Here is a 13891-nt window from a genome sequence, read left to right on the forward strand (position 1 = left end):
GGTCTGTAACTATTATGGTCATTGGGATCACCAGTCTTGTAGACTGTCACAACTTTCGCTGTCTTCAAGGTTGTTGGATATTTGCAAATAATTATCGCGTGGTAAAATATGTTGCATAAAGGGATGCATAGAGTCTCAATACTGTATTTTAACACCTTCGCTGGTATTCCATCATAAACGGTAGCTTTGTTTTTTTGCATTGCTTTAATTATCTTCGTCACTTCCTCTTCGGTTATCTCCCGAAAACAAAGGTATTATGATTCGCTGTAGGTGGCCTCAACCCAGGTGTTGTTGACGGGAATGCCTTAACCAAGTTCCTTCCGCAATCAACAAAATGAATATTGAAAGTATTAGCGACCTCATCTGTGACAACATCAGGAACGATGAGTTTTTTTTTTTTTTAATCCAACATTATCTCGTATGATGCCCAGCACCTTTTTGAGATTCCCTTGCGGTCGTGTAATTAGCTTGCCATAGTATTTTTTGTTTCATTTCCTCATCATTGCGACCGAGTTATTTCGGTAGCACCGAAACTGTTCGCAGCAGTAATTATTAGCATGATTGTTGCAGACTTTAATCAAGGGATATATTATACACCGTCTATAGGCAAGACGAAATTAAGCCTGTTATTTGCTTAGGCCAAAAGGAAATTAAGACTGTTATTGACTTTAGTCTAATGACCATCAATGACCTATATACAGTTTATAGGCTGTCTGTAAACAAAAGAAAATTATGGCCGTTATAGACATGATAGATGATCAATATACCATTGTAAACAAAAGGAAATTTAGGCGATTACAGACAGCAGTCTACAGATAGTCTATAGACAAAAAATTAAGGACGTTATAGACGCCACTCTATGGAAAGTCTATTGAGTAATAGACAACCAGAAATGAAGGCGGTTATAAAATTTAGTCGATAAATATTCTATAGACTGTGTATACACAAAAGGAAATTGGCGCATTTATAGATCTTAGTCTACACATTGAGTATAGGCTGTCTATAATCAAAAGCAGTAGTAAAAAGAATGACTCTAGAAGGTCTATAGACCAACATTATAAGGGTCTAGAAGATTATTGTTGACGAAGAAATCGGAACTACATAGCCGCAAAAGCCGCAGCTAAGCTGGAAAATGCAATAAATGGCAGTAATTCAGCTACGCAATAATTCAGCAATTCGTGTTTTTCATATATTTATTCTGCATGCTCGAGTCGGATATTCAAAACAATAGGTAATTGTTTTTTTAAAATTCCCAGGTAATTCTTTGTATTCCATAGAAAATTATCGAGAAAACCTCTCAAACGCTGTCTTCGATGTATCAAAAGCCAGACATTTAGAATAAACGTCTGTTGAATGACTTGAAGCAAGAAAAATATATTTTTTCACACTGTTGAAACAGCATTATCAGCTACCCACTTTAAAGTTTGCATTTAACGGACAAAGAATGACATCAGCATGCTGCTTAACCTTCAAGTTTCTCGGAGTCACTGACTGATGGTGTTTTGCAAGTGTCCTGAACTTTAAGCCGTTCTGTTTCATTGGACATGTCGTATTGTTCAAGTAGCATCGCTTCTGAAATGTTTGCTAGCGCGAACAAGACCTCACCACTTCCATTTTTTAGAGGTGTTTTTTTCAATTGAAGCCTACAAATATCACACACCTGCTCTTTTCTCTTCTTACTTTTTGACAAAGAACGGAAAGCAAGAAACGTTTTGCCTACAAGTCCATGCAACCGGCCCCTCCATGCGCCGCAGTTTTTAGGCCTGCCTATATAGCATGGCCAGGGGTGGCCTAATTCTAATAGTGCCCATTCTCTCGTCCCTCTGGAACACATTTTGATTAGCCAGCTATTAACAAGGTATGTTACCTTTAAAGCATATTAGACCAATGCTGTCTATTAGGGAACTTATTTATCATGTTTCTAGTAAAAGCACCTTGATGTCCATTCATGTACCAGCCGTTACAGGGAAGACTAAGTAATTTTCAAAAATAAGTTTTTGGGGTAAAATATAGATTTTACGGTCTTGTATTAGGTAGGCGTGGGAGAGTTAGTGATTTCTCTTAAACATTAAGCAGGTAACTCATTTCTGATCATTAACTTTTACCAATAAGAGTTAGGCACCTAGTTGCAATTAGAGATTTTTAGCCGCTCATTAGTATTAGCGTTATCAGTTTTTAAAATTTCGAAATAGTGATTATGCACGTTGCTGTGACTCGAAAAATTTTGGCTACACAGTGCGAAAATATATTCGCTTTCGAAAGCATGCAGGCAAAGCAGCCGCTCCTGTTGCCGTAACTAGTCAAAGAAGCGAAATTTTGTGAAGCAACAGCGCCAATGGTGATCGCGTTGTCTAAATTACAAAAACTGATACGGCTATTACTAACGACCGGCTACAAGTCTCTAATTGCAACAAAGTGCTTAATTCTAAAAGTAAAAAGTTAAATATTAATAAAATAGCTAACTAGCTGGCTACTTGAAACGAATCTCGGGTTTTCTGGTGTCCGCCCACTCTAATTCGCCTATCACTGAGTGCGTTAACTGAATTAGCGCAGATTTTTTCTCGTTATCTTCTGAACTTTATTGTACTTACCCATCAAGTGCAATGCTTCGAAATTTTATGATAACTAAAGTTACTACATGCGAAAACGGCGCAGCGACCGCAAAGCGCGCTTCTGTTGTCTCCTTCTCTTTGTGTTTATGCACTCACACGTAGCCTTCACTTAAAGGCAGCTTTGCCATGAGTGTCCTGAAAGAGGCAGACCTAAGATTTACAATAAGCGCGCTCTGAGAATATTTCACCGCAACAGGAAAAGTTCTTTCCATTTTCCGAATAAGTTGTACACTCGAGGCACAACTCTCGAGAAGTCAGAACACGTTACTGGCGTCACATTGAAAGTCTCCTCCAACTGTGAAAGCTTGCAAAACAGGACGCTGTGCTCCGAGTAGATTTTAATCGCATTGTTCGTAAGACAAAGCTCATACCGCAGTTGCCTGCAAGGTGTGTGCCTTGAGAGTTAAAAAGGATGTACAAGAGTCCTACAAAGAAGATAGGAAACATGCGCGCACGTGGAAAATTGTGAATCTAATTTTTAATCACAAGTTTGAGATCAATCACAAAGGTTTAAAATATACCGCCTCGTATAGACTCACACCAAACTAGATGTTAGATACCTCTGTAGAAGAAGCTCCTCCGATCATATCTATATGATTTCTCTGCAGTGCCTTATCTATGGCCAGCCTGAAGTAATACCTACCACCCATATGAAGGCAGATTCCCCGCTACATACGAGCCGTAATCCGCTGACAAGAACCAATTTTCACGCCTTCAAAATTTTTATTATCATTTTCATCGCTGCAAAGGATATGACTGTCTATCTGACATTACTTTCAGTCACTCCAGTCAGAACACTCTCAATAAAAGTGCTTTGAGCTTACTGAGGAGTTACAACTCCCGCGCCTCTGTGTCGTGATGTGTACGAAATTTGGCAAAAGTTTATTTGGACTTCGTTGGGAACAGACGGAAGAAGTCTGTCTTACTGAACGAAAAATATATCTAGTGACGCTCACACGTTTTACTTTTTAAAGCTTTATCACTACCAGTCGCGTTTCGAGCCTCCAAATCATGCTTATTCCGCGCATAGAATCCATGATGGCGGCCTCCACAGCATCGACATTGTATTAGAGCCCTAAGGTATACTTCTCGCGTTTCGGGTCCCAGCGTTGTGCTTAATAATGCAAATCGCACTCCAGTTGTCCCTCAGTAACCGATGTGGTTACATAATGTACTAAAACCATTTTTTCTTATGATGGTTTAACGTCCCAAAGCAACCCATGCTATTAATGACGCCGTTGTGTAGGGCTCCCAAAATTACGACCACCTGGATTATTTTTAACGTGCACTCACATCGCACAGCACTCGGGCTTTCAGAATTTCGCCTGCATCGAAATTCGACCGCTACGGAGGCCATCGAGCCCTCTTCTTCAGCGGCAAAGGAATAAAACTGTACCAGGTGATACCGTGATGCCCGCGCACTACAACTGTGAACTAATTGGATTGGCAAAGCGGTTTTGTTTTCGCTATAGTAGATGGTTAATTGGTTTGATCATAGAAGGTTGTGGCCAAGTACTACACCAGGGTGGCCAAATCCTGCTCTGGTGAGAGAGTGCTTTGTCGGTTCTGGTCACCGAGATAAGGCCGCACTCCAGGCCTGGTTATGCAATTCCATCGACACGCGGATTTTTTTTTTTTAACCCGGTGGAGAATTGCGCGGCACCAGGATTTGAACCCCGGTCCTCTTGCACGCGAGGCGGATGTTCTACCTCTACGCCATCGCTGCATGTCCTCAGCTGAAACCTCAGCAGTCATACAGGCATTGCGTAATCAGGGGGTAGAAGAGCCTTATGTCAAAATACTGGAAGATATATATAGCAACTGCACAGCTACTATAGACCTCCATAAAGTCAGCAATAAAATTCCAATAAGGAAGGGCGTCAGGCAAGGAGACACGATCTCGCCAATGCTGTTCACCGCATGTTTGCAGGAGGTATTTCGAGGCCTGAATTGGGAACAGTTGGGAATAAGAATAAATGGAGAATACCTAAATAATCTGAGATTTGCTGATGACATTGCCTTGCTGAGTCACTCAGGAGGTGAACTGCAAATCATGATCAACGAGTTAGACAGGCAGAGCAGATCGATGGGTCTAAAAATTAACATGCAGAAAACCAAGGTAATGTTCAACAGCCTAGCAAGGGAACAACAGTTCACAATTGGCAGCGAGAGCCTAGAAATTGTGCCGGAATACGTCTACTTAGGGCAGGTAGCGACAGCTGATCCGGATCATGAGAGGGAGATAACTAGAAGGATAAGAATGGGATGGAGCGCATATGGCAAATTCTCGCAGATCATGAGTGGCAGTTTACCAATTTCCCTCAAGAGGAAAGTGTACAACAGCATAATCCTACCGGTACTCACCTACGGGCAGAAACGTGGAGGCTAACGAAAAGAGTTCAGCTTAAGTTAAGGACAACGCAGCGAGCCATGGAAAGAAAAATGATAGGTGTAACGTTAAGAGATCGGAAGCGGGCAGAGTGGGTGAGGGAACAAACACGGGTTAATGACATCCTAGTGGAAATCAAGAGAAAGAAATGGGCTTGGGCAGGGCATGTAATGCGAAGGCAAGATAACCGCTGGTCTTTAAGGGTAACGGAGTGGGTTCCAAGAGAAAGTAAGCGTAGCAGGGGGCGGCAGAAGGTTAGATGGGCGGATGAGATTAAGAAGTTTGCAGGCAAAGGGTGGATGCAGCTGGCAAAGGATAGGGTTAATTGGAGAGACATGGGAGAGGCCTTTGCCCTGCAGTGGGTGTAGTAGAGCTCATGATGATGATGATGATGATGATGATAGTAGATGGATTCGAGCCAATGGCTGTCGTCGACCTTGTGATCCCACTCGGCGGGCCATACTTGCGTTAAGGGGTCTGAGCTGGCCAGTATAGGCTCTCACCGCTTTAGAGAAGGGAGTGGTAGTAGGTCCGCCGGTGGCGGCGCTTTTGGCAGCTTCATAGGATGTAAGTCGTATCCTGCTATCTCCCCGCATTCTTTGCGCGTCGGATTGTGTGGCGTTGGATTCATCAGGGCTAGTTTCGAGGGGCTAAAGAAGGTTCACGTTCGGAGCCGACGTTACTTTGCATACTGGCTTTGGTCGAGCTTTTTTGTCTGGTGGCGGATAGATCCTCTTTTCCAGTTTAAATCATTTGTGTAGTTTTTAAAGGATACGAATGAATCTCTCGTGAAATTTGGGGATTCAACCAGGCTCACTGCACTTCCGACATAACCTCAAGCTGCATTTTGGCCAACTCGTTTCCACCGTTCCCCGAATGTGGCGGCACCCATATTTGTTCAGCTCTTTTTGGTTCCAGTCTTGATCCCTTAGGATTCGTTCTTCCTCCTTAGAGAACATACTCCACGCGAGATTGTTCATAGCGACGTTGGACTCGAGAATTATGCCAAGTGTTTTGGTGCTGACCATAGCAATGGCGATATCCGCCTCCCCCGTTGTCCCTGAGTTCTTTGTTTTGACCGAACCGGCCGTTAATGTTTCACCCGAGTCGGGCACGCCCATGGCCACAACGGAGTCGCCTCCTTCTTATTCCGCCACGTCTACATAAACTGTGCGTTCAGAGCCTTCTAGATTGGATTCAAGGGCCTCTGCTCTTCCTCTCCTTCTGATTCGTTAAAAGCAGAGTGCATGTGTTTTTTAGAAATGGATTAATAATGAGTAATTTTCTCCCTTTGGTCGGCAAATGTGCCTGTGCGTTTCTTTCCGGGATTCTGTGATGTAGTCCTAGGTTGCTCAGGATCTTGCACCCCGCGAATGTGGTTGCGAGCCTCCTTAATTACGCAAATATATGTGCCTCGCATAGTTGCGTGGGGGGGTTGTAGACCCCAAAAATTAAGAAGTCTTTCCGTAGATGTGCTGTGGCACAGCCCCAAGGTTTCTTTATATGCCTGCCTTATGATACCCTCTATTTTCTTTTTTTTCGTCATTCCTAGCATCAGATAGTAGATGGCGTATACTATTCTGCCTATCACAAAAGCCTGAACCATTCGGCACAGATCTTTTTCTTTGACTGCCCGTCTTTTGTTAGCTATTCACCTGATGAGCCTGGTTGTCGTGTTAATTTTGACTTCAGTCGGTTCATTGTTTCTGTGTTTTTTCCATTACATTGGATGATTAGTCCTTGGACCCTGCTTTTGTATACTCTACCTACCACTTTCTTATTTACCTGTGGGACAATGTTTCCTGTGTTGGTATAGCCTTTGCCCCCCCCACCCCCCCTGATCACCAGAAGTTCGGATTTGCTGGGCGAGCGTTTTAGCCCGGCTCATTCCGCGTATTCCGCGACAATAGTCATCGCCTGGCGAAGATTTCCATCCAATTCCTATCGTTGCCTATGTGCGTCCATATTGTTATGTCATCCGCATATAGCGTATGTTTTATCCCTTCGAGAGTCTTCAATAGTGGCGGTAGGTTCTTCAACGCCAGGTCGAATAACAAAGAAGAGAGCATTAAGGTCTGCGGGGTGCCTTTGTCTCCCACCTTAAATTTTCGGACATGATGTATCCTCTAATTATTTCCGCTTTTCTTTCGGTTAGAATGTCCATAACATATTCGTATGTCCGCTAGTGAAGAGGAATCTCCGCCAGTTTTGTTTAAATCACCTCGTGTTTGACGCTATCAAAGGCTTTATATAGCTCAAGGCCCAGTATAGTTTTGGCACCCCCTTTTTTTTGTAACCTAAAACTATATCGACCCGGTATACACATCCCTGTCTGGCAGGCTTCAAAGTCGGGCCACGTTGTCACGCCATTCATGTAAAATTTTTGGACCAACCATTCGCTGCAGAATATTCCGGCTCGTGTCATACGACTGAATGTTTTGTGCAGCATAAACTTACTCGTTAAGGTAGAGCCTATCTTGTGGCAGGGGTGCAAGCGGCGACCTATGTACCCCCGTTTCCATGCCTTTATATATAATCATATGAACACTGCGGCTCAACAGTTTGTCGCAGAGTGATCGGTGTGGTGGCATATGATTTCGCGTTTCGTGCAGCATAAACTTCATAGTTAAGTCAGACTCCAGCTCGTGGCCGGCATTTGAACCGGCAATATATGTTAGGTGTGTTAACGGTTGATATTTGATCGCTGCCTTAGCGTGCGCTAATTTTTCGTAGCTATGCATATATACAAGCTTTTATGTACGCCTTCAATAGCTTCACGTCTTCCCTTCTTCATTACATGCATTATCTTTTCAAACTGCTAAAAGGCAGGTTGTTTTCAGCCCGACGTAATTCCGGAGACCTCCACTGCGGCACCTCTTGCTTCCTTCTTTCACTGCCTCCTTTATCCCTTCCTTACGGTGCGGTTCCGATGTCCATCCAAATATGTAAGCAATTACATCCCTATTTCTTTTCCTAAAAACTAAATTTTTCCCCACCTGTACTTTGTTCGTGAATAAAAATTGATTGATCGATTGAATGACCCTACCTTTCTTTTGTCTCCAGTACCATCGACTACCTATCTCCTCAGCTTTTTTTTCCGCACCCCATTTATGTGCTTTTTATTTCCATTCCTGTTTTACATATCTGCCAGTAGGCCTCCTCAATTCTGTGTGCCTTAAATGGTACTGTCATTCGTCTTTTGTTCTGTGCCCTTTATATCACCATTACCGCAGATCATACAGGTTTGCCAGGACAACGACCACTATTCCAAGTTCTGCTCGCGTCTCTTAACTCCTGGTCACTTGAAAACCTTCTCTGTTTAATCACCATCCTTTCATTCTTCGTTTCATCATCATATGCTCACGCTGAATGCCATCTTGCATCTTTTGACCTCACCTTAGGCGCCTGTGTTGCCGTGACACTATATGCCATTATTCAAGCTTTCCTTAATTTTTCCGCTTGGGGCATAAAAGGGCCCTTGTTTTCTCCTTGGCTTCTGCCTGCCGCAAGTGCTCTGGGTGCGGGCTACCTCAACATTTATCTAAATCTTTTCTTTCCTTCCTGGATGTTCAGAAGTGCGAGGTGGAATTCTTCGAATAGGCGCTTCACTCCACCCCATTTAGCTCAAATATTCACGGAGCGCTTTACCCTAGGTATATTTGCGGAATTACAGTAATCGTATCTTCATCATGGTTTGTTCAAAAATATTTCAACTAAAGTCATAATTCAGACTCGGTCACCAGCCTTCCATGAACTCGTTGCAAATGCAAAGTGGCGATCTTCCCAAAAATACCTTCAAGAACGTTAATGTGAAAAATCGGTCGTTTTAGAGAACGGACCGTAAGACCCTTTAAATGCATTCACAATTTTTAATAGTAGTGCGCGTGATGACAACAAGAGTGCCCTTAGGAAAAAATAATCCGTTTCCAATATGCGACGGAATAAGTATAATTTGTTTTAATCATATTTCTATTCATAAGTACACCAAAAACGTGCAGAAAAAATTTTCCTGAAATTTCATGCTCCCTATCTTAAATATATTCCTTCAAGCGGAAAAACTAAAATACATCTTAAAATTTGTCAAATATGCCTATCTAAAGCATGATTGTAGCGAGTTTCAAATAAATAAAAATATACATTTGTTTTAGCACATTGCCTGTGTATTAAAGGTATACTCTCATAAATATGATGTAAGAATGGCCTTCGGCTTTGGAATCATCAGAGGCTGGCGCTTAATGAAGAAGACGGCGAGAAGCGCCGAACGCTCCATCCCTTGTGCGCGCTCTGGACTGATAGATAGATAGATAGATAAAGAGGAGGGAAAGGCAGGGATGTTAACCAGAAAGGTGTTCCGGTTGGCTACCGTGCACTGGGGAAGAGGGATTAGGGGAATAAAAGGAGGAAGAGAGAAGAGAAAAAAGGCATAACACACACACACACGCACAACGCTGTAACAATTTGTCACTCAATCCAGTCGCTCTCATGTAGGCAAAGAGTCCCTTGTATGCCTTGAGGGCAGTCGACTGCTGTGGCCACGGACCGAGGATCTTTTTCTCTGTTAATGGGCGAGGATCGAGGCGGTCCAGGGCACAACACAGTGTATGTCTTGCACTCGCAAATGCAGGGCACCCACAGAGAAGATGAGCGATGGTCTTCTCACAACTACAGCTCTCACAGGCAGGGCTGTCGGCCATCCCCATCCGGAAAGCATAGTAATTGGTAATTGCAACACCGATCCATAAACGGCATAACAGTGCTGCGTCGCGACGTTCTAAATTACGTGGAAGACGAAGGCGCAGTTCAGGGTCCAGTGCCTTGAGGCGGAGGTTGCAAAACTCTCCCGTGTTTCACGCTGAAAGTGTGAGCTCCAGCGCTAAAGGGCGAAGCCCACACGCAGCGTCAGGTCTCGATATTGGGATCCTCACTGGAAGTCCGTCGTTGTGAGCATAACGGGCAGCCGCATCGGCCTGGTGATTACCGTTAATACCACAGTGTCCTGGCGGCCATTGAAAAATGATGTCAGGACCTTTGTAAACGGTGCCGTGGTACAGTAGACGGATCTCAGCAACAAGTTGCTCCTGCGACCCGCGGCGTAGCGCAGCTTTCAAGGCTTGAAAGGCTGCTTTAGAGTCGGTGAAAACCGTCCAGTCACGTGGAGGTTCTTGACTGATGAACTCTCTGGACTGACCGCTGCCTCTGGTCTGTGCCTGGACTGTACCGCTTGTTGTTCGTGACGCTGTGCTTTGCAAGACATTCTTTAATACAATAAAATTAATTTGTTCAATTTATACTGCACTTCTATCAAACGAGCAGCCGTCAAAGCATATTTTCATCACATTACTAGCTGCCGTAGAACACTTTAGTCCTCGTTATTGAGTTTCGAGGATTCGCGTTTGCACGATGCCATTGCATTATATGTGTTCTTAAGCAAAATAATTTAAATCACCCAAAATTTACGTCAATTCCAACAAATGGGGTGTATTTGTACATATATTTGCAGCACACTTCAAGCTGCCGAGAAAAGTATTGTGATGGAAATCGCGTTCCGGGGAACCGCATTTGCAATTTGGCAATGCATGTAAACTGTGCTTTCGTAAATTTGAAATTAATTTGTCCGCAGTGCAGTTGAACTGTAACAAATGGACAGTCTTCTTGAGCATATTTGCAACATACTGGAACAGTCAAGTGCTCGCAATCACGTTTTGAGTAGCAGTAATGACTTCATTTTTTGTCGTTCTTTCGTTTATTGTAGCTTCTAGCAGGCACAAAAGTACCACGTAATTATATTACGCGTGGAGGACGTCATCGCCTCAGCCCGGCCAGTGCGTCTCGGCCGCTCAGGGCATGAACATGCCTGGGAATGGGACCCTGACTAGCAAGGCGTGCCGACTTTCATACACGCCCCATGCAATTGTTGGTTGACACCTCGACTCGTGACCGATGCCTGACGTAATTCATTGCTATCACTTGCCTACTCGGCCCCCTGATTCGAACGCGACCAATACGGCACTTATGCGACAATTTGGGGGCCCACAGTCTTTGAGCCAGAAACGCCTCACCGAATAGGTAATGTTCCATCTCTTGGGGGAGTATATAATGCAAAGGCAAGCACCACGCTTGCCTCTCTCTCTCAGTAAACTTTTGCGGTGTGGAGACATCCTTCCCGCTCAGTTAGAGCCACGTGACCATGCAACGTCATCGACCTCTCCGCTGATGAAAACACCGCTATTGCTCGAGGATGCGGATCGTTATGCATACGCATTGGTCACCGAACAAAGGGTTCTCACTGCGTTTCTAGGTGATTGGTTCTGCTGTTGACAACTTTCATCACACTCCTCAGGTGAAGCCGACTAGTAGCCCTCTTTTAAGTGGAATTGAATTTCTCGTTTATTTCTAATGTAATGTAGTAAATGTTTTGTATACTTGTGTGTTTTAGTATATAAGATATATACTAAGCGGGCAAAAGGGGTTTTGCATATTTGTGAGAATGTTCAGAAAATTAGTCCAAGCATACTTAAAATGGCCTCGTTTAATTATTTAAGTATAGGGGCAAAAATTACAAGTTAAAATGGAATTAATACAGTAGGTTCGAAATGTACTTTTATTACTGCGTTTTTGGCTAAGGGCGATGTGCGAAGCAAAGCAGGTCAGAGTTTTGAGCCTCATGAAAAATTGTCGTCACGGCATCTTCAATGCAAGCGTCACTCGTTGCAGAATTGTTGATAATGCAGCAGCCAGAGAAGAATCCAATGAACGCTGCGAGAGCTTCTGAAGAAATTTATAGGATGTCTTGCTTTGTTTTTGTTTCCGTAGCATAGAGGGAATCCTTTTCTACTTTCACACCGTTCATTGTTGACACATGATGATAGATTTACGTTCACTTGCGTTCATACTGAAGAGTGGCATTTATTACATCTGGTCCGCGAGCAATACTGAGTACGGAACTTAGCCACTTCTGTTAACCAGTCTAATGTTTTCAAATCGGTTTCAAAAATTGTATCAGTGTGTTATCGAAAGCGGCTCTGGCTGGCATGGCTTAGGTTTGCTACAGCGTTTCACGGTTGAAAGTCCTATCAAAACGTGTCCTCTGGTAGCGTTTACAATCTATCTTCGCTATCTGTCAAAAGGTTTAGACGAAACAGATCGCGCTTTCGAAAATCGTTAACGAATCGTGAAGCAGGGCGCCAACACACCGTGCCTAAACAAGGACTCCAGTGTTCCTTAAAGCCTCTTTCTACAAAATATTGCACTCCCATGTACGCCGGAACTCACCTCTGGCAGCGAAGCTTGGAAGGAAAAAAAAGATTGAAATCAACTTAAGCAGAACATACCGAGTTAGGCGAATCATTAATGATAATCATACAGTAATGAGATAGAAAGATGGCAGAGTCAGTGAGAGAGCGATCGAAAGTTAGTGACATCTAGCGCATATCTTGAACAGTAAATGGGCTCAGATAGGCATGTAATGTAGATGATGTAGGCATGCAATTATACACGCATGAAGTACGTTCCATTAGGCGAACGGGTGGAATCCAGGAGAAGGGGAGCTTAAAAAGGAGGAAGGCAGAGAGGTGGACGGATGAGATTAGAGAGTTTACAGACACATAGTGCTGTCAGATAATTTGCAATAGCTTAGTTGCGCCCTTTGGGGTCAAACCGAGTCGGAGTATGTTATCAATAAAGCATTAGTATTTTATGGGCTTCGCCTTTAGGCTTGCCATCGCAGCAACGCGGCACAACCTCCAAACCACACCGTACGACACCAGGAGCTCTGTACTTCTCCCGAGTGGATGAGAGAATGGCCGTTACCAACAGCCTTCCTGGCAGTGGGTCCACGGTCATCAGAGATTGGGGCGTGCACTCCGGATTGGCGCTTACTATTCCCTTGTAAACTTATAGTTTTGGTATAAATCAAGATAGGCAAATAAAAATACTCAATAAACAAGAATAATATTAAAAAATTTACCAGGAATACTAGTTCACTCAGAATGTATCAACATTTATTTACCACGTGCATTTCTCGTTTAACAGATGGGCACCTCGAGCCGTCTTTCTTACAAGATATATATACCGGCATTCCGCCAAGTATTGTGGCTCTTCTGCAACCTCCATCAACACAGGAGGACGGCGTGACGCGAAGCGATCGAGAAAGAAAGAGCAGGTACCCAGACTACAAACATGAGGACGCAGACAGCTATACCTACCATACAGAAATGGTGGCCACAGTGGTTGATACTATTAATATAGATATCGCCAGCGCCACCTTCAAGAACTGCGTTATGATGAAAGCCGAGAGGAAAACGCTAGCTTTCACCATCGCCCAAGGCAACCGACCGCATAGATCAATGAGAAATATTTCCGAATGACACAAGGGCTAACGTAATTACACCGACAGAAAGACTACGAAATAACAGAGTCAAATCAGACTTGGTCACGTGCAACTTACGTCACATGGGTCCCACCGCACGCCGGCCTAACTTAAAAGAAAGTAGCCAACGCCACCGCTGGCCAACTACCAACCGTGGAGGTGACGGCAAACGGGAATCAGCTAAGGTCTTAAACACGTAAGGTACAATCCTGCAGCGTCTACGAGGAGCCTGCCAACGCTACTAATCAATTTGCTCAAAACTTAGGGGCTAGAAGTCGGTCCGCTAGAGACATTTGCAAATCAACATATTTACAAACCTCTTTGTTCCCACAGTGCTCACCCGCACAGTAGAGAAAGCGTGGGTTGGAGGGGGGCCTGCCAAACTTTTATCACTTAACATGTCGCCGCACACACATCACGAAAGCACCGCAAATACCACAACCCACAACGAAGCAATGGGAGGCAGCTCAGCTTATAGATCATAAGGTAGAACACTGAATGCTGAACAATCTCTCGCCAAAA

General features: G+C 43.9%; 1 long non-coding RNA gene across 4 annotated transcripts in view; it reads left to right on the forward strand.

The window, feature by feature from the left end:
• The first annotated feature begins 1592 nt into the window (after window positions 1-1592).
• The window catches only part of LOC144119222 (uncharacterized), an 88289-nt gene continuing 75990 nt past the window's right edge, over window positions 1593-13891 (forward strand). For 2 of the 4 annotated variants that reach the window (XR_013312302.1, XR_013312299.1), the window contains exon 1: window positions 1657-1858. This is a non-coding gene — a long non-coding RNA (uncharacterized LOC144119222). Of the gene's footprint in view, window positions 1859-13042; window positions 13163-13891 lie in introns of those variants that run through there. The other 2 variants (XR_013312300.1, XR_013312301.1) reach the window with 2 other exon arrangements.

This window comes from Amblyomma americanum, chromosome 2 (genome assembly GCF_052857255.1).
Source record: "Amblyomma americanum isolate KBUSLIRL-KWMA chromosome 2, ASM5285725v1, whole genome shotgun sequence".
Lineage (NCBI taxonomy): Eukaryota > Metazoa > Arthropoda > Arachnida > Ixodida > Ixodidae > Amblyomma > Amblyomma americanum.